The following is a 22,313-nucleotide window of genomic DNA, read 5'->3' as shown; positions in this document are numbered from 1 at the left end:
TTCTCTGATATCTTATCATTTCTTGGCACTTTTAAAGCCAAATTGTTTAGCAGACCACTTTCCTGTCCTTTCAGCTTTTTTTGTGGCCGCCAAATTCTGACGGGCAAGATGTCTCGGGTCATTTTATTGTCACTGAAATTAAATGCCGTGACTTGCGGCAGAGAAAGAGCCCCCTTTGCTATAGGTTTTTTGTATTTTTGTATTTTTTGCTTTTGGTTTTTAAATGAATAGCCTGCAGGGAACACACACACACATACACACACACAAACACACGCGCACACCCACACACCTACAGTAAAATGCTGTAAACGTTGCCAGTAGTATTACAATTCACCTGCAGTGTGTATCTTCCATCTTGTGCTTCTCTCTGTGGTAATCCTTTTCAAGTTGATCATTTGACTTGAAGTTTTTATGTCTTTCCACAGAGAATCTGAACAGTATGCATCATAATTAACTATATCTCAATTACCTCTAATTGTTTCTTGTCATTGTAAAATACTTGCATCATGGATCGTCTATTGTTGAATAAATGTGCCTATGCAATGAATACAAATGTAAATAAAGTTTTAGATTTTCCCAGAATTCTATTAGATGATGGGTTTGCCCATTGAAGCAGGTTTTTTTCATTAAAAATGTTTTGAATTCACTGAATACAAGCAGTTAGGGGTTTATTACTATAGGTCTTTTTTAAAAAATTAAGCTCTTGCACTAATACTGAGGATATTAATTTTTCTTACAGCAAGATATCACCTGTTCAGATTTTGACTTATTTGTCTTTAGGGTGAATTTTCTTGTTTTTTTTTTCCTTTATACTAGTGAGGAGAAATAAAGTGAATGCAACAGCATAATTTGGATTGCAAGATATAATCATGAAATAAAAACTACAGACCTGTGTAGGGAGTGACAAGTCACGTAAAAGAGAAAATGATGACGGTTACATACAGTTGAAAGTACGTTCGAATGTTGTGAGCTTTACGAACACGTTAATGCACTTACTAATAGTTGACAATGGGAACATTCAGGTTTTTGTGCGTGCCAAAATCATCAGAGGTGAAGCGCTTTGAATGTTTACTCCAACCGAAATGTCTTTTGGGGTGAAGTCGGCGTGAAAGTTTGTGCATGTTCTGTGTGTATGTATGAGAGTCTATGTGAATTTTGCTGTGCGTGACAGTGTGTGAACAGGAGTGTGTATAGGAAAGAGACCCTCCATCTCTGGGGAGTGATTCCATTTCACAGAGGCTTATGTCTTTCAACAATGTCTTTGTCTCTCCTAATCCTGCGGACCTGCACTCACCATTTAGCAGTCTCTCTCTCTCTCTCTCTCTCCCTTAAACTTCCCCTCCTCTCACTGTTTTTCTCCCTCTTTTGTCTCTCACTCTGTCTCACATGTCCCCACACCCCACACATGCAGGTTGCTTTCATTTATTGCAATGGAATCATCGGCTGAAAAGACAGAGCAGTAAGACGTGTATGTGTGGGTGTTCAATGGTCAAAGAGAATGAAAGGTTTAGGGTCAGGCTCGTATAACCCCTTCTACTCCCCCATTGCCCTTTTCTTAGTATTTGAGCCGATAAAGTCAGTCGAGGTTGTCACTAAAGGTCATGACCTAGCTGGGCTTTTGAGCTCCACTAATATTAACTTCTCTTTCAAGCACAGTCACAGTGAATGATTCATATAACCTCAGTTTCCTTAGAAATCTGTCTGTTTGCTGGCTAAACATGATCAATAAACAAAAGTTAATTTGCTTTCGCTCTGTGCTAGTTAAGAACAGGTGATATAGCAACAGTTATCCAGACATCCATGACCAACAAAGAAGACAGTCCCAGTATATGTATTAATGTTGCTTATCTGATTTATCAGGAGGGTGTTGATTCTTTAAGGGAAGCTAGATCTATGTTGAAATAACGCACATCACATCACAGCTTGAAATTAATATTTAATTATACTAATACTTTACTAATATATTATTAGATCTAGTAACTCATTTGCAGGGACTTGTATGGTGGATGCTCCACTTAATCCGAGCGTAATAAAACATGGTTTAAAAAACATGCTGTTGTGTAGCAAAGAAAATTGTATAATAATTGATATGGTGAAGATTTCTGTGAACATTTATTTAACGGTTAGGGAAGCCATGTCGGCTGTCATCTCATCGATTTGTAACAGACAGTAGATTTTCCATCTCAGGAGAGGTTTCAGGATTTCACACGGTTTACGGTTTCTTGGTAACATGACAAACTGCGATTTGTATTTTTTTTTTTGGCTGGTAATGAAACAAACTGTAGATGTGTGGAAAAATATTTTAAAATACATTATATTTAAAATGTTGTTTCACACTAACTTGTGTTACATGTCACTGTTCCACAATAATTTTCTAATGTAATCTGGAAAATGTATCATAGCCCAGAATGTTCTTTATATTTTCTTATCTTATACCCATATGCTAGAAAGGCAACTGCTATTTCTAGAATTACATTGCACAATAAGTTATATATATTTTGGCTGAGCTTGTAGTTTCCCCATAGTCATATTCCCCATAATATTGAACCATACCACCCTGACACACACACATACATGGTGCAGAAGTTGAAATGGATCAGATTTTCTCTCACTTGTAAGCCACTTTGAATAAAAGCATCTGGCCATTGAATTCAGAAGCCACAAGACGGGGCCTCCTCCCTCCTACAGGCATCACATGGGACCTTAATAGAGGTGGCCGAGTGGGTTGGACACAGGAATGAGCATGTCCACAGACTGGTATGTCTGCTTGGGTGCCTTCTTGCTTACACACACACACACACACACACACACACACACACACACAAAAATAGGGTTGTCACAGTAATCTATTAACAGGAGTGTTTAGAGCAAGAGTTTACAGCTTAGTATCCCAAAAGTATCTTAACTAGGACAGAGGGAGCATTCAATGTGAAGCCCCAAGAATAGAAAACAAATCGTAAACATTTTGAGAGGCTGGGAATCACTTATTACCAAGTACAAGCATAAGTAGACTTAATTCTAAAATGTCATGGAGTGGAGAACAGCTTCTCAATCGAATTAAGCCAGTGTTTATGCCACGGTTAATGAAAACAACCAATATGGCAGGCTGCCACGCTAAGTCAACCCCAACCTTGCTATCTGAGCTAATAATCACTTTGAAGTAAGCAACCCACTCTTCTTACCAATGCACATTATTAGCATTCTTTATCCTAATGTCAATATTTAGCAATAGCCCCTTTGTAGGATTTAGCTCTATACACTCAGAGATAACCGCTTCAGATAGCTATCAAGCCATTGGTTAGACAATGATCAGTCAAGACAAACTGTGCAAACCAATGTTTAAAATGAGCCCTTTTTATAGCAATAGCAGCACGGTTACCCACGGAGACAGAGTAGGTACTCAGAAATGTGCTTAACCCTATGTGACTTCTGGAGCCCAACAATGCTCAAGCACTCCAGCCTGCACTACAGGGTGACGGGTGTTTTGTAAGAGTGTGTTTGTTCATGTTGAAGTAAGGCACATTAGCATTAGTTGTCTGATTTCTTTCCAGGAAACTATGTTTTCAAATGTGGTGTTTGCTTTGTGGCTCACTGCTGTTTGCCTTCTTATTGTTTACCACAATGTTGTAATTGATTACTGTTGAAATGCAGCTTGGGTTGTTTTGTCAAAGCTTTGCGTTTCCAGTGGTTTGGTTTGGAAGGTGTCTTCACAACCACACACGCACACAAAAAAGAGGATTCCTCTGAAATATGGCACCATGCTTGCACTGTACATGGAGCAAACCCTGGAACGATATGCTGGGCTTTAGAAGAGCGCTGTGCTGTATTTCCACGCTCTTTGATGGCAGACTCGGAGCCTCTGAAGATGAGTTCAAAATAAATCAAATTTAATTACGCCTCTTGTGTTTCTAGTGAAAGTAGTTTGTCTAAAAGGGTCTTTACACACAAGTGAGAGATTGTGAGAAAGCCTCAGCAATGCAATAAGCTTTTAACATCATTATTCTAAACTGCTGGATTCAGTGCGCCAGTCTAAGCTCCGTTTTTCAAAAGAGCCTCTTTTGTAACTTTTGAAGAAACTTCAAAAACATTGCATCCGAAACGTTGAAGTTTTTATGGTTGCCTTTTATCTTTCTTTGTGACACAGGATGGTGCAAGTAGTCATTTCTACTCACTGCAAAAAAAAAAAAAAACGTTGAAATGATTTTAGATTTTTTGAGCAATGTTCAAAATGGACACGCATCCATGAACATTACAAAATTCCTTTTGTTGAATCTACACTGCTAATTGGTTGTCCAATTGGGAGTCCCTGTTTTCCTATGTCAATCTTTCTCTTCCCCCCTCCCTCTCTTTCTTTTACACTCTCTCACTCTTTCTTCTTCATGTGTGACTGTTAAAGGCACAAGCGCTGACTTGCCCTCAAGTCTGATGCGTGATGGGATGTGAATTCTTTCCCTCCGAGGTGTCTTTCCTCTTTCTCAACGCTTGAACTCTTGCACATTTATGAAGCATCAAACCCTGAAGCTATGCTGTAAATTAGTAAACTAGTAAGGTTTTAGTAACTCAAGGTGACTGAAGCCATCCATTTAATATCACAGGGGAGCTGAATGCATTCGGAAGAGAGCATCAGCTGCCTGGTTCCGTATACACGATGTGAAAGATGGCTACAAGATAGCCGTGCACTTTTCAACAGGGAGGAGGGAAGGAGAGCATCCCACCCACAATGAAGTTCAATCGTGCTCTCTTGGTCTACAAACAAACGTTAACTTCTAGAAATAGAGTGAAACCCGAATCAGTTTTGCCAGATTTAACACACCTTTTTTTACTCACAAGTAGGCAACTATTGTCCTCAGCTCCATATATTTTAAGTTACTAATATTTAGAAAGATATTGATTCATTCTATAGCTTAATAGGAATTATAACCAATGCGTTGTATATAATTACTGTAGAACAAGTTTAGTAGTGTTTCTGATGTGCATCTTGGTGGCACTAGTGCTTTAATAGCATTTATATATAATATATATAAAATTATATAATATAATTATTTATACACACGCATCCTATAAACTTTTCCTTTTTATTACAAATTGCTTCTGCCACTCTTCTCCACCCACTCCACCCTGCCTGCACTCTTTTCTTCACAATACATTCTCCATTACTTTGCACTGTTGACCCCAGGTACCTGAACTCCTCCACCTTTACCACCTCTGCTCCCTGCAATCTCATTCACACATATGTACTCTGTCTTACTCCTGACTTTTATTCCCCTTCTCTCCAACACGTACCTCCACCTCTCCAGGCTTTGCTCAACCTGCTCCCTGCTCTCAACACAAATCACATTATCATCCGCAAACATCATAGTCCACAAAGACGCCTGTCTCACCTCGTCCGTCAACCTGTCCATCACCACTGCAAACAGAAAAGGGCTTAGAGCTGATCCTTGATGCTATCCAACCTCCACCTTGAACCAGTCTGTCGTTCCTACTGCATATTTTACTGCTGTCACAATGTCTTTATACATGTCCTGCACCACCCTCACATACTTCTCTGACACACCTGACTTCCTCATACAATACCACAACTCCTCTCTCGGCACCCTGTCGTATGCTTCCTTTAAATCCACAAACACACAATGCAACTCCTTCTGACCTTCTCTATACTTCTCCATCAACATTCTCAAAGCAAATAATACGTCTGTGGTGCTCTTCCTCTGCATGAAACCATACTGTTGCTCACAGATGGTCACCTCTTCTCTCAGCCTGGCTTCCACTTCTTTTTCCCATAACTTCAGGGTGTGACTGATCAACTTAATTCCCTGCAGTTACTGCAGGTCTGCACATCTCCCTTATTCTTAATGATCGGTACCAGCACACTCCTCCATTCCTCAGGCATCCTCTCACCTTCCAAAATCTTGTTAAACAATCTGGTTAAAAACTTCACTGCCATCTCTCCTACACATCTCCATACATCTACCGGTATGTCATTTGGTCCAAACGGCTTCCTGTATTAACCATTTCTTTCTCTCTCATTTTTCTCATTCATCATGACATATATATATATATATATATATATATATATATATATATATATATATATATATATATATATATACAGTGTGTGTGTGTGTGTATATATATGTGTAATATATATATATATATATATATATATATATATATATATATAATATATTTCCTTAGAGTTAACAAGTATAAAACTTCAGTTACAATTAAAACCACATACTACCAAGTTTTTACCAGTTAACCATGACTGAGTTAAAAAGGTCCAAATTGACACTTGAGAGCCTCATACAAATATTTTGAGTAATCCCCTGGACAAAGTGTCAAAAGCAAGTTCTAAAACCTGAAACCATGAAGAAAGTTGGAGCACAGTCATGATCATGCTTACCTCAGTCTTGATCATGGTACACTGGATGTCTATTAAGTTCCTGCACATGAAATGTAAGGCTCTGAATCTCAGTAATTTCCTGAAACAGTATAGCCCATTGCAAGCACTTCACTCATCTAAACCCGGCCTACTGTTAATCCAAAGGATTAGTCACAATTCAACCGATGAAAGATGTTTTTCTTACATGTGACTGTAAACATTATGGAACCCAATACGTTAATGTAACCTAATATCTGCTATTCAATCCAGATCAAATATTTAAACACACATGTTTGATTTGGCCTGGTGATAGACTTGTCAAATAATGGTACAGTAAGTTCCTTGGTAATTCCTACTGGTTTTTTGTTTTGCTATAAAGAACTTGTTCTAAACACATTTATATTTTCCAATTGGGAATTAAAATGCCTATACATATATGGTTTATTAGGCTGAGGTTTGGTAGTGGTGGAAATCATAATTTAACAGACTTGCCTCACTAAGATGCCCCTTCAGTATCTATCTTTTTTTCATTGCCGAGTTCATTTATAAGAAGCTACCTTGAATTTAATATGAGAATTAGGCTGAGATATGGGACAGCATGTCATTTATTAGGCAATCTTCGCTCCGCAGGTAGGAGCTTGTCTTCTTCACTGGAAAAACACTCGAGTGAGGACAAGAAGCTAATCCATATTCATCCACTGGCCCTCAATGACCACATGCAAAACAGTCATTTCAGATTGTCCTTGTATTTATTTATTTTTTTATTATTCACGTCTTCTTGTGGCATGTCTTTTTTTTTTTTCATGGTCTGAGGGACCACACACACAGACGCACGCTCACAGCAGTAGGTTTCCGATCAAAAGCTGCCCATTCTCTGGAGAGTTTCATGCTGGGACCATCGCTCTATTGGAGAATAATTGCCTTCCTTAGCATATACATCAGTGACTCCCACCATTAGGGTTTTAATGAGCAGGAAAATATTGTGAAACATGCTTCTTTGTGACCGAACCTTTAATTAACTAAAGTTAAGTTTAAAACTTTCTGTAGCATCAAGGGAATTTGTATGATTTGAAAATGGTCAGGAATTAGTGTGAATCTTTGGAGGTATATCAGGTGGTGTTATGAAGCATCATGTATGTATGTTTGCAACTTCAGATATTTCTGAAGTTATTATTTCCAAACCAATGTAATTTTTTATTTACATGATTTGCTTTTATTCAAATTTTCAATTTGTGTATTTTTGTGTCCCTGATGTAAGAAAGGACACAGTGACTGCGAAGTGGTGAATTAAGCGCTAATAGTATGAAGTCCCTATTGATCTGAAAGCTTTACATTTTAGAAATCACACCTGTTAAAATGTTTTAAAATATTTAGGTGTCACAGTTTGGTGTTGGCTTGGCTAGCCTGATAAAATTAAAGACTCTGTCAGATACATTTGCTTCTGTTTGTTTTTGTTCTTTTCACTTGTAAGTGAATATTCAAAAAAGAATAGATTGCAATAAGCAAAATTAGCATCAGGAAACAATGAAATGAAAATCGGGGTGAACTAATCAAAGCGTCATCTTATGTGAGGGACAAAGCGTGACTGTTTACTTATCTTGTTAATCTGTAAGGTGTCCAATTAGTTCTAGGGGATTTGAGAGTTTAACCCAATTAAATTGCTGTTTAATTGCAACAAGTTAAATTTTATTTTGCTGTCTGAGTCGTTTTACCGTTATGAATTAATTAAAGCACGAGCAGCGATTTTTCACCGTAATCAGTAAGGATGTAGATGACAGAGGTGGGACGCTAATGAGATGACTGATATGATGGCTGATCAGTGGAGAATGGTGCAAAATCACATCCTGCTGGGTTTGTGTGTGTGTGTGTTTGTGTGTGTTTGTCCATGTGTGTATTTAGTCGTGGCCATCTCTTTTCTTCCTACAGCTAGGTATCTTACACTTTTTTTTCTGTACTGAATGGATAAAAGCGTGTGCATGTTTTTCACACATCTTTATCTAAAGTACTAAATATAAATACCTGCTGATGCAAGCTTGATTGCTTGCATTGTGCCTGTTGATGGATCTGATAGTGTGAGATTAAATTCGGTCTAAAGAGTAATGCGCAATCTGTTCCTGGGTCAAAGGCATAAAAGATTTTCGAGGCAGAAAATTAATGCTCTAAACCAAAAAGAATATAGAAATTAAATTCATATCAAACATAAGATGTTGGAATTATAATAGACATTATCGGGCTGAATAGACTGTTATTGTCTATTTTATTATGTGGAGTGTCAGTAGTTTGAGTACAGTTTCTGTTGACCAACAGAAATAGTATTTGGGTCAGTTTAATCCAGTGATGTTGAGGGTATACTTTTTGAGCCTTTAGCTTCATCAATTTAGTGTCTGGTGTATTAATTAGCACTAAAATTGAATCATCCATGAATCAACAGAGGATAATTACATTCATCGTTCTAGATTCTGGATTCTGGACACTTTGCACACTGAATTTTCTCATCGTTTGTTCAGCTCTAATGAACATGAAAAAATGACTCTTTATTCAGCTGTCATTTTTTCCATAATATTAGCGCATGAAATAAACACTGCAGGCTGCATGTGCTTCCCTTCACATCCTGGTTTCCTCAAACCTTCTGTGAGGTGGATTGAATGTGCTAAACTGCCCATAACTGTAAATAAGTGTGTACACTGCTATAGATGCCCAGGGTGTATTAATATTACATTTTATCAGGCTTTTCTTATACACTGCAAGCATGCCCAGATTAAAGGGTTGCTAAAGACGAATGAATAGAAACTCATATAAAAACTCTGTTACAATTATAACAGCCCAATATCTCAAATATGACAGGAATTCTATTTTTAATATTTTCCATATCGAGATGTATGGCATTATTGTCAAATTTTCTCACCTTTAAAACAGTTAGTGAGAGCTGTGCACTCAAGATGTGATAGCTGTGTTGTGTCTTAGAAACACTTCGAAGTGTGTTGGTGTGAATTGGTGTGAAAATTGGTCCGCCATGTCTTCACAAGCCTGATGTTGGTCACGGGAGTTCAAGACCTGACAATCTGTGTTTGTGCAGAAAGCTATAGCAATTCTGCTATGGCAGATATGATTAATTACAGTTTAAATCTCCTCGACTGGAATTGACGGGCACATAGGGCCGCCACCCCTCTTTTACTCAGATCAACACAGACAGAGAATACAGAGAAGTCTATAGATTTGTACGATCATGTTAAGGAATGTGACTTCATATTTTTATCAGTACATTATCGTTATAGCTTTAATTAGGCTAAATATCACACCAGATCACATCAGCATCATCAGTCAAAATAAACACGCAAAACAAATACAGTAGGCTTGGAAAAAGGCCAAGAATAAAACGCAAAACTATAGAATTGATACTAGAATAGATTTTAAAACTTTGTTAATTTTGGCATAAAATTCTGGGGTGTTCCTGAAGGAAAAATATATTTTCAGTGTCACTTTTCACTGAAAACAATGCAGTTCATACTCTTCCTGTTTCATTGTTGACTATGCTAAGCGTTTATCAAACTATTAACAGTGATATAACATTTATTATTTATCAAGTGATATACAAGCAGTTTACATTTACCCATTTAATCTGCAGTGGATGTTGATTTGTTGAAAAATGATTTCCCTTGTTTTTCCTCATCACTGGAATGCTTTGCTTTGGGAAGTGGTAGCTCAGTGGAAATGCTCTGGGTTACTGATTGGTAGGTCAGGGGTTCAAGCACCAGTATCACCAAGCTGCCCCTCTTGGGCCCTTGAGCAAGGCTCTTAACCCTCTGTGCTCTAGAGACGCTGTAAAATGGCTGTAAAATCCTGCGCTCTGGCTTCAGCGTCCTAACATTGCTGAGATATGTGAAAGAATTTCACTGTGATTTAATGAGTAAAAAGTGCCTGTACCTTCAAAGCTATATCTTTTTCTACTTTTTTTAATTTGAATTATGAAAGTAGTACATCTTTAATGCTTTAATCTTAAAGCTAATAAAAGTTATGAGTGGTCCTTAAAGATCTATTATGACCAAATGTAGACAATTATATTCACATTATTGTGTATTAAAGACACGCGTATAGCCATGTACTAAATAGCCATATATCAGTGTGCAATGCATATAACGAATGTTTGCTTGTTGGATATGAATCTGTGTGTGTGTGTGTGTGTGTGTGTGTGTGTGTGTGTGTGTGTGTGTGTGTGTGTGCACGCATGTAGAACATGGAAATAGTCATCTCAAAGCAATTTACAATTTTGAGACCTTAAACTGTCAACTTGCCAAATTATGTACAAAATTACAGGCAGTTCACTGAATTTTAAATATTCAAAGGTGCTAGCAAAATAACAGGTACTATGACAGTTAGTGATCATTTTCTTTCACTCAGTCTCTGGTGTGCTGTTAAAGGAAAAGAAGCAGCCAAATCTCAGTGATGTTAGTTTGAAATTGTAGGCGTATTGTTGTTTTCTAAAGCCTGTCATCTAAAGTGTTGAGTTTATGTCCATTTTTCCCCCTTCCCTCCTACTGCCATATTGTTTTTGCATTCATACATCATGTACAAGCCTAAAATACCATTATCTAAGCTCATAGATGTTCTTCTCATGATAGGCATAAACCTTGGGTTCAATGCAGCTGAAGCACTTCAATATTTCATATTTTAAAATCCTAAATTCACTGTTGCACTTTTGATATTCTGTACTTTTTCACACCAGCAATAATGAGATATGGCAAAGGGTCTGGAACACTAATGTAGCATTAGGCCTGGCTGTTTAACGTCTGTGTCTTCAAAAGCATACTAGTGTATTAAATAGTATCAGTTTTCTCTCTTTCAGACTCTAGTAGAGTAGAGATGCACTGCATGGATATTGTTTATTGGGATAATTTCCCGAAATAATTCATATTTGTGAGAAGGCATCTGATTTTTGGTGCCCAATGTCGCATTAATTATGTTATATTAGATATGTAATATTAACTTCCAAATTTTTCCAGTGGTGGACTGTAACAAAGTAAAAGTAGTAGCTGTTTTTACTTACTGAAGTATTTCTATTTGTGGAGACGTTACTTTTTATTAATGGGTGGATAAAAACTTAACTGGTCAAGCACGCAGCAAGCCACCAATCAGAGTAGAGCACACACTCAGTTTTGAACTTGTTTTGATTCTCGCTTGGTTGTATCTAATTAGCACAAATGTAGAGTTCAGTGTCAGTTCAACAGCTAGCAGAACATTTATATATAATGTATTAATACAGAGTAATAAATGATGGAAGAATCTCCTGACTCTAGCTTGCCACGACACCCATGCCCTTAAGTTGTTGAAAAAAATGTTTTGGGTTATTGGTAATTTTAAAAGATATCAATCAATTTTTGACTCATTAATATGTTCTAGTAATAAATTGGCGTGCTGAAAGTAACATTACAGTCTTTTCACATAAACCGAGTTGGTTAAGTGAGAGTCTTGTGATAAAAATGATAATAGGAACATTTATAGCCATAATAAACCCAAGTACTTTGGATACGTAAATACATTTAAAGGCAAAAACCTTTTAACTTTTACTTAAGTGAAAGTTGAGAGCACTTTTAGTGGTATTTTACTGAGTGTATCTCTACTTTTACTCAAGTACATGGTTTGTCTACTTTGTCTGCCACTGATTTTTTTCATAGGGGCTCTATGGTCAAATGTGTAGACTCATGCATGTAATATGCATGTAATGCCACTCTCTTCAAGGACATGCAGCTTCTACATCTTGACTAAGTAGTGTGGCTGAGATCTTTTGCCTGTTTTAGGCTTCACAGAAGATTGGAGGTGATTTTAAATCACACAGCACATATATCTGTTTCAGGTGTCCACAATTTTATGGTGATATATGGTGTGTGTCTACATATATGTGTGTTTTTGTGTCTGTGTGGATAGCCCAAAATGTGCAGAAGCATGACTAGCTCAGCGCTCTTATCACTGTAGTAAGAATTCTGCTGAAATGATATGCTCTAGACTCCCTTTTAAAGCTTTGCATTGTGCATTACATTAACTCTGGGGATTAGGAGCCAAGTGACGTGCACTACCATCTTGCCTTAGTGCTCAGCTTGGTTAGAAACTCATCAGGGTGAAACACTCCCACCAATTGGAATGGCACTGACTATCGATTAATGCCTACTAACTCCTTTACTTCCTTGTGCTTTTGTGAACTAATCCACACTGAAATAATGGTCCACACTCTGAATGCTGTTATAGGAACGAATTTTCAGCTCAAGTTAAAAGCTTACTAATACTCACATCAAGTTAAGGCATACCTTTTACTTTTATCCCATTTACCTAATATTCATTTTGTAATGAAATAATGTTAAAAGAAGTCTTTTTGTCTAATGTACATTATGACTCCTAGGAGTGACTGAGTGAGTGTGAATGTGAGGCTTGTTGTGTATTGCAATACTGGATTGTCCTCTGTATACGTGTTAAATTGCATACATGTCCTGCATGTTAAACATTTCACTGAAGTTATCCACTTGTAAGAAACTTGAGAACAGGCCATAAATGAGATTTCATTGCCATTAATTATGTATTAGGTCCGATTTTACTCAAGCCACTTCAGTTTGTGGTGGGTTATATAATTTCTCTCCTTTATCACTAGCTATGGCCGTCAGCAAAATGGCCGCCCTGGAGCTAAGCTCAAGTAGAAAGCAGCTGTGTTTGAAGAGCTATACTGCTTGTAGCAATTTTGGCTGAGACTCGTTATAGCGTCTGCCAGTGCTGAAGTGCATTTTGTGACCCAATTTGAATGTACTTTATTTGCAGTGTTAAATAATTTCCCCTGCATGACACTGTGCTGCACTTATTGTAAAGAATCCTTCTCTCTCTCATATATATATATATATATATATATATATATATATATATATATATATATATATATATATATATATAAAATTTGTGTGTTTCTCTTATTTTTCTCTTGCTGCAATGAGAACTCACTGGGCTGGATTAATGGCATCCCAGAGTGCTTCTTTAATTGACTAACTTTTCAGAGCCCATCTCTTGTTCTGAGGTGATTTAGCATTTACTTTCCCACTGAGAAAGCAGATTTGCCTTTATATCACGGTTAGACAGACTCACACACACACACTGCATCATAAGACCCTTTCCACATCCAACAGAACAGATAATGTGCATTAAAAGTACCGTCTCCCTGTCACACTGTGATTACGCATTTCGAATTCCCTTTAGAGAAAACCACATTGTTGTGCTTGAGTGTGCACACTTTTTTCCACTACAATGGCACACCCATCAAAGTACACAGCCCCCAACTGCTCTTGTTAATAGTGATGTTTTAATGTGTGTTGTCCAAGAGAGGCAGAGACAGACAAAGCTGTAATTAATTTTTGCTCCAAACTATAGCGCTTCCCTGGGGAGGAACTGACTGGCCACTAGGCATCCTGAACTTTGAACCAGATCATCACACATGGCTGAATAGGTTTTATCCCACAGTGCCTCTGTTTAGACAGTAAATGATGTTTGCTTGTATACTATACGGTAAGGGAAATGTGATTTGGACTACACTAGACTAATAAGCAGAGCATTGAGTTACTATTACATATGCAGTAAATACTACCAGCTACACTAACCTATCCAAGTCTACCCAAGGTCCAATTTCAAGTAAACTCTGAATGTGATTGAACTCTGGTCACTCACAGGACATGACCTGTGATTGAAGGACATTGTTTCTTCCCTCAGGAATGAGGGAAAAAAAAACAAATGTATTTAGATCAGTTCTAATAATAATTGAGAAAGCACTAAATTAGTATTCAATTCCATTTTTTATGTGATTACCCACAGAAGCTTTTTGATTAAATATTTAAAATCTACTACCTCTTTAATTTATTCCAGTCTGTCCATCTGTCTATTGGTCTAGTGCTCTATCTGTTCCAATTCCTTCTCATAATGTTTTTTTATTACAGTACATGTCTCTGGCCTTGGTAGAGTGGCAGTAAAAATGCAAAGAGTTTTGAGAGGAGGATCCTGCTAACACCAGTGACCACATCGGTCTAATCACTAGATTTATGAGTTTAGGGAAGGATATAAATGCTCCCCCTCTCTCTCCTGTGAGATTACATCTCCTGTCATGCTCACATTAGTCTACGGAAGAAGGAAAACTGTAGCTGGCACTTTATACTGTGATCACTGGCTGTTCTACAAATCCCCACACAGCTTAGATCGAGTGTATGATCTAGACTCAGACAACCACTGTAGAGCTTCTGGATAGCTTACAATGTTATACCCAATTCTAATGCTTCAATTCATGTCTGATTTTACGCAATTGAATCATTTAAGTGAGAACTCTTTTACCAAACGCTATACGCAGTAAACCCAAAGGGTGTTTGTAATAAAGTTAATATGTTTGTGTCGTGCATCTCTTATCGTCATCTTTGTTGTTTACACTTGCACAATATATCATCTCCGAGTCAGCACATAAGGGACTGCCAGCATAGCTGTGGCAACCTCAATGTACACTGTTTTGTTTCTGCCTTCACAGTGTATGCTATTGCATTTCTGTGTTTTGTTTGTTTCTTTACAATTTTGCCAAATCAAGAGAATTTAAGTGCCATAAAGATAATATCTGTTTAACACAGATTTCTTTTAGTATCTTTGTTCCATGTACTGTACAGTATGTCCTATAAAAAGAAAACTGTAAAAGCTGCACTCTGAGACACTGGGGATAAGTTTCCAGGAGTTCTTCCCCATCCAGCAGAGCCAGGCAGTAGTAAAAGCTGATGGTGAGCTTGACAATTGGTCATGGTCTGACATAGATCCTGTGGGACCGGAGACTTCCTGGGTGGATCTCTTGTTTTAGCTTAAGTTATAGATGTTTTAGAGCTAAAGAAGTCTTCATAATTGTTGTATATTTGCTGAATATTGGCAGGAAAGTAATGATTCTCCATAGGCTCCTATACAAACTACACCAGAAATCAAGCCTCATTTTAAGATCTGCAAACATGTTGGGTTAGGGTTGGGTTGGACCAATAACCAAATGCGTTTCGACCTGATGCACATTCCTCTGCTCCTCCTACCGCTTTGATTTTGCCTGAAAAGCTTGTTATTATAATGCAATTTATTTGGTAAGCTTGGTGTCTTTGAGCTACCTGTGGAACTTTAGAAGACCACTACTAAAAAATTCAGGAATTTGAGTTTACTCATGAAAAGTCCAGTTAGTAGTAAAAAAGGTTTACCACTTCGGTGTTGAGTTTGTTTCTAACGAGATGTTTTTCATGGGACTGCCTTCATTCGAGATCTCCCTGTACACAAAAGTGCATGCCCACCACTTCTTATACTCATTCCACTGTGATGAGCACGGCTACTTAATTGCTGTATGTTGTGCAATAAAATGTAATAGTGTTAGAGAGCCAGGAACTGTTAAACAGCCTAATGTCTTAAATGCAGACTTGATGTTGGGCTAAGGACACTCCTGTAGCACTTTTAAGTTGTTTGTGCTTTCTGGTTTTATTTCATTGAGGGTTAATGATGCAAGGTAGTTCATTAACACATTAAGGGCTACTGATGGTGTTTAGTTGTTTATCTTAGAGAGCACATGTGTATATATCCTTGTACTGGCCATGGTACATGTTAAATGAGCTTGGTTTAATTTGGGTGACCCTGCATAGCATTTACCTGCCCTACCAGGTGTTCCAGAGCTGTGCACCCACAGTCACCAGTTATTCTGGGTATAAAAATGTGTGTTTGAACTGTATGACTCCTTTCTTCGTAACACTAATCCCGCATCTGTTGAACCTACATCGATTCAATTGGATATGCCACCTGATTTTTAGTGCAGGTCCTTAACCCCAACTTGGCACATGGGGGAAAAGTCAGCATTGTGTACTTAATTCAAAATGGTTTCTTAATGAGAAATCTCATTCAGCATCTTCATAAAGGTGGAATAGGTTGAGTAATCCTATTAATATTCAGGTGATGCAGGGATTCTCCATATTTGAATCACTGTGAAGTTGTAGGTTGTTAATATTGTAGTAGTGAGTGTCATATAATAATTGGTGGAAAGTCTTGTTAGATCCCCTGCTTTGATATTGTCCTTCAGAGATTAATTGACTGTGTTGCCTCTTTGCCACAGTCTGATGCATGTTACTATTATTTATTAACACTTGTGTGCTGAGTTCCCGAGGCTCTTCCTGTACACACCCTTAGATCAAAGTTATAAAGACACTCGTAAAATGTTGTACCACCTTCATGATGTTCAGGTTTATACAAACCAGCCAGTACTCTCGTTTTATGCCTTGGCTGTCTTTGATAGTTTGTCCTTAAGTTAAACAGCAATCACCAATGGCACACCAACCGAATTGCAGGGTGTACTTGGGTGTTTTAGTCAAACTTTCAAAAATATGCTGCAGACAGACTGTTTAGTTTAAGACATTCAATTTTGGCTCACACTGTTTATCTGTTTAAAGTTTTTTTTTTTTTTTTTTTTTTTAGGAGGAATGGTTTTCGCCTGCACCGCTATGCCAGAGTAAATGAATCTTAGATTACCTCCTCTGTCTGTAGAAGCGCTTAAGGATGGCAAGGGACAGGGCTCGAAATGCTTTAGGTTCTTTTTAGGCTGAAATGAAAAGGCATAATGCCCAAAAAATGGATGAGCACTGGTTTTGTTTTGGACTGGATAATTTCAGCAATTTTATTGCATCAGGATTCTTGGTTCTAGTCGTATGAAATGAAAGTAAACTACTTTATTTTGTGTAATTTTCACTCTGGATTGCACACACACATTTCACATTTGTTGCATAAATTGGGTTCCTTCTGACCATTTAACGAAGGCTTTAAAACAGATTAGTTCAGATTAGGTTTTTGTGCCTACTCGTCTAAAACAGCCCAGATGTTCAGGCGATTTTGAAACACAGGCCAAAACATGGGATGCTGTCTATCTTTTTCTCACAGTCTGTATTAAAAATTATTAACTATTATGAGCTTGGCCACTATGCTCAGGAGTAGCATATCATATACTTTGAGACCTCAGCAGACGTCAGCAGTTATTATTTGGGCAAAATGTTATTGCTGCATAACACATACAGATAGTTTGATGTCTAAAAAGCTGATTGAATAAGAATTTGGCTTGCTCTGTAAGAAATGTTCTACCGTAGTTGAACTGCTCACTAACCATTTACGACAATGTGTTTGGTCCCATGTGTCTGGTCTTCTGGGTGTCAAGCAGTCTTTGAGTCTGTAAAGTTATTGTTAGCCAGATCCCTTGCTGCTTGTTAAAGCTGACCTTAATAAGCCTTTTAAATTAGAGGTGGATGCCAGCAGAGCAGGTGCTGCTGATGTCCTCCCTTAGGAGGACGATAAAGGTGGTGATGATACTGCTTATTTTTATAACACTTGATTTCATTAGACTACAGTATACAGTAAAACCATTCAATAATCTGCAGACTGTCAACAACCTGTCAGGTGCTCATCATAAATCATCTTATCGATTTTAACAACACTGTCAAAACAGTTTATAGTTCTTTAGAAGATAATCTTTATACAGTCAATATACAAACTATTACATTTTCTTTTTGATTATATTTAAATAGGCCAGTTCAGGGTTAATGATTTTTAGTTGATAATTTCTACACACTTCATAGATTCACCTGCATTTTTGTATTCAGTTCATTAGTCTACTTTGTATACCTTAGCTTTGTAGATCATCTTAGCACTGTCGATTTTTTTTCCTTAGCCACATCACAATTTCAAACTCAGTTCAGGTGATATATACCATGTTGTTGAAAGATAATAAACATTGTTTGTTGTTGAGAATCTGGTAATAGGTTGCTGTGTGACAGTTCATAAAGCCAACGCCTTACTATTTTCAATGCTAAAAAAAAAAACGTTCTTGGCAAGTCTGCTATCTCGGTGTACACTGACCCAAGCCACTAACATTTCTAGGATGTGTGTAATTCTAAACAGCAGCTTATACTCTGGTCATTAATCACACAGGGTTTAATTTGAACCATTGTCCATAAAGACACTAAAAATAAGGCAGAGCATAAAAGCTTTCACATTCACCATAGGGGGGCCCATTAAATGGAATCTTGAATATAATGTAGTGCCCAACTTGTCATTGGTGTGAAATGACAAGGCAGGAACAGAATATACACAAAGTAAAATGGCAACACAACAGTTATGACACACAACATGTAGCATCTATTGGCCTGCTAAATTAGCCAGCAGTGATATTGCTCTAGGAGTGATATAATCTTTTAATAATAAATAATAATGGCATTTTAAACAGCGAATAGAGGGTATATGTTTTGTATGCAACATTGTGATTAGTTCTATACTTCATTAATTTAATTCAACCACATCCAATAAGGCATGATTATGTCAGAAATGGGAGGTTGTTATTCTTCCAGATGAAGAGGCAAAGGATACAGATGTACTAGGTTTTCTTTACACTTTATATAATAATTTTTGCTTTTTAGACTAATCAAAAACATGTTTAATCAAAAATTGCAGTAGCACCTGTAACCAGGAAGTGTGAAAAAGTAGGTAAAAAATCTGGATAAGTAATTCAGCATACAAGCAGGCATATAGTGTATATCTAGAGGTTACATGCAGGTAGGTAACTGCGTATATCCTCTACTTTATGAAGTCTAAGATACTAACAAGGGGATTAGATATATTTTAAGGATTTAATCTAGGGTAATATAAGAGATTTGCTTTGGACTTTACAACCTGTTTCTACTACAAGTCTGCTTCTTCATACCTTGCATGCTTGGCTAGAATGTTTCAACAGCATCATAATTTAAATTTTATTAGACACATACTAATAGATTTGTAAATTAAGAAAAAAAAAAACAGCCAAGATATAGAGAGTTGTAATTTGTAATTTAGTCCGTTTTGGCTGGCTTTCCACAAAAATATGTATGTTCATATAATATGTGCTAATTCTGCTGTTGATGGAATAACACATTTATCACAGCATTAAAAGGAATGGTCATTGGCTTTGTGAGAAGTAGATCATTTTAATTCCATTCAGTGCTTAATTCAGAACTGCAAAAGTACATGCAGCATGACTGGTTGTATCTTGGTATCCCTGGTTCATAATATTTGACTTTCACAGAGGCCAAAGTTTCAACAAACAGATGTTTCACTGAGAGCTGAAAGAATTGTGTATAACTCAACTTAACAACTTAACATAAAAAATAAAAAAATAATTTTAACACAAAATTATCATTATATTAACGCCCATCAAATCACAAAAAAAAAAGTTTTCTGTCAAAACTGGACAAATATTTTAGAAATTATACTTGATCTCGATGGAATATTTTTTTGCCTCAGGTTAGTACTGTGAGGAGGATGCTGGCTCTGACAAAATCTTGTCATCGGTCCACAGGAGAGCAGGGGCAAAATACTGGGTTTGAAAAAGCAGATGAAAAAAGATCAGGCTTGTATGTTTTAGCTGTTTGAGTAAAGACAGTGACTGTCACTTCCAGCAGCTTCTGTCTTCATCGCTCTTACCAGATCCACCACCACCACACACTGACTCTTGGGAGTGTGTGTGTGTGTCCAGACAGCCTATGAGGTGTGCCTGATTGGCCTGGTGCTTGCTGGGAGTTTTCTGTTGCCGTCTCATTGTGCCTCTGGCAGCCTGACATTTGTGTCACGCAGCTTTATTGTTAATGTGTGATGGCCAGACATAGATACTGCATTTAGTTTGAGCAACATGATGACTCCAGGGAACTCCTGGTGGACTGCTTTGTCTCAAAAAGTGGACGGCTATAGAGTTTCTGACATCTACAGTAATTAAGCTATCATTAAAAGACAATGAATAACAAAGAACATTTATAGTCCATCTGGCTGTTGTGCGGTTGTCAGTTCTAGCAGGGTACCCAAGTTAATTACACTACCAGAAACGACCAACAATCAGCACAAAATAAACTTGAAATTGATAATTGATTTATGTGTTTTTTGTCGATTCTGGTTATTTAGCCAATATCGCATTCAGTGCTGCCATGGCATGAAGCAGGAATACAGCCAGAATGGATGTGGGCAAGTTGAAATTGAGATATGCTATCTTAAATAACTCACTAAGTCAAAAGACCAATATAACACAATCACTTATTTTCTAAACATCATGAATCTTTGTCTTGGCTTGACTTTGTTTTTTTAATGTGAGATGATGGTATGTTGTACCAAGAGTAGCTTTATGGACATACATATAGAAATGAATAAGTGGACAAAAGGACTAGGACAAATGACTTTTTCCAGCCATGTGTAGTTCTTCCCCAAACTGCTACCAGAAAGGTGGGGCAACATAGTTGTATTCAGAGGTGGGAAGTAACGAAGTACAAATACTTTTGTACTTAAGTAGATTTTTCTGGTATCAGTACTTTATTTATTTTTCGGACAACATTTTACTTTCACTCATTAAATTTGTACACAAATATATGAACTTTCTACTTCTTACATTTTTAAACCAGACTCGTTACTTTAGTTTTAATCTGTTTGGTGAAATGTCAATATTCTTTCTTCTCATTGCGTGCCCCATCGATTTTCTGTCTTTGCGCAGCTTTTTCAATCTACCACTGGTGTATAATTTCCTGCCTCTCGCACCACAGACGTAGACTAGTTTATGAAGTTAACAATGAGCAAGATAAGAGGCAACAAGAAGTATGGGGTTAACATGGATGAGACAGAGGAAGTCAGTGATGTAAACATGACTGAGATCAGAAACATTACTGATCATCATCAACATCTCTCTGCTTGTGTTCTATATGGTGGATGTTCAGCCTGGATACATTCATTAGGTAACACAATTTTTCATTCGTTTTGTATTAATATATTAATTAAGGCTGTGAAAATTGCAAATTCATTTTAACAGCATTGGTTTTATTAACGTTTTGTTAATGAATTCAGCATGCATTTCCGTTGGACCATAAAAAAATAATAATACCAAATATAAAAGAGATATATAAAAACCTTTAGTGCAACACACGTTTATTCATGACATCCTTTCTTTACTCGTATATATAAAAATTAATAAACACAGAAAAATAATTTTTAATCAGTAAACGTTTGTTTTGCTGATGCGCCAAGTCTCAAATCAGCACCAAAATCCCCCATGATGCACAAATCCGACAATTTACCCTTTGCGGTTGACAAACGCGTTGGCGCATTTTGTAGCATTTTTTTACCTCATAACGCCAAAACGAATTTAAACTACTCTTTCTTTTTTTGATCGTACAGATAAAAGCAAAATGTAATTCAGATCTGTATAGGGTCTACTTTTATTTGTACACACTCATAACAACAACAAAACGCTGTGTTTTTGTGAAATAAAGAAAACGGACAGTCTGCGCTCTCTGCCGTCTGTCTTCTCTCTTCAGACACACAAATACAACAACCGGAATCTCAGTGAATATTTGCCTCACAGACATGAAATATATGAATAGAAAGCTCGAAAAGTTTACTTTTTTTACAAGAATATTTTGTATTATGTTGAGTCTGGTTTCGCGAATAATAAACCTACATTTGCGTAAAGCATCATTATTTATCGATGTTGATTAGAGTATTAAAATATTGGTAAGTATTAATTTAAAGTACATTTTAGAACAGATAAAAATGTGCGATTAAGTTGTGATTAATCGTGAGTTGACTCATGCCAATCATGTGAATTGATTGACAGCCCTAATATTACCATGATGTGAGGTCCAGTTACCAGCGTGACACTAAAACAGGTAGAAGCAGTGGCTACTTTTTACTTAAGTACATGTCAGAGCCCAAAATGTAAACTTTTTTACTCAAGCTAAAGGTCAGTACTTTAAAACATGAGTATCTGTACTTCTACTTAAGAAAAGGATGTGTGTAGTTTTGCCACCTCTGGTTGTATAGAATTCTTTGGATGCGGTAATAATGCCCCTGTGCACAAAGCAAACTCCAT

General features: G+C 37.1%; 1 protein-coding gene across 18 annotated transcripts in view; it reads left to right on the top strand.

Annotated features, from left to right (window-relative positions):
* Window positions 1–22,313, top strand: part of ptprfa (protein tyrosine phosphatase receptor type Fa) — a 212,469-nt gene that overhangs the window by 47,666 nt on the left and 142,490 nt on the right. The gene's annotated exons all lie outside the window — the stretch shown is intronic.

This window comes from Silurus meridionalis, chromosome 1 (assembly GCF_014805685.1).
Source record: "Silurus meridionalis isolate SWU-2019-XX chromosome 1, ASM1480568v1, whole genome shotgun sequence".
NCBI classification, from domain to species: domain Eukaryota; kingdom Metazoa; phylum Chordata; class Actinopteri; order Siluriformes; family Siluridae; genus Silurus; species Silurus meridionalis.
The sequence above is the reverse complement of the archived record's forward strand: the minus strand, read 5'-3'. Positions and strand labels throughout refer to the sequence as shown.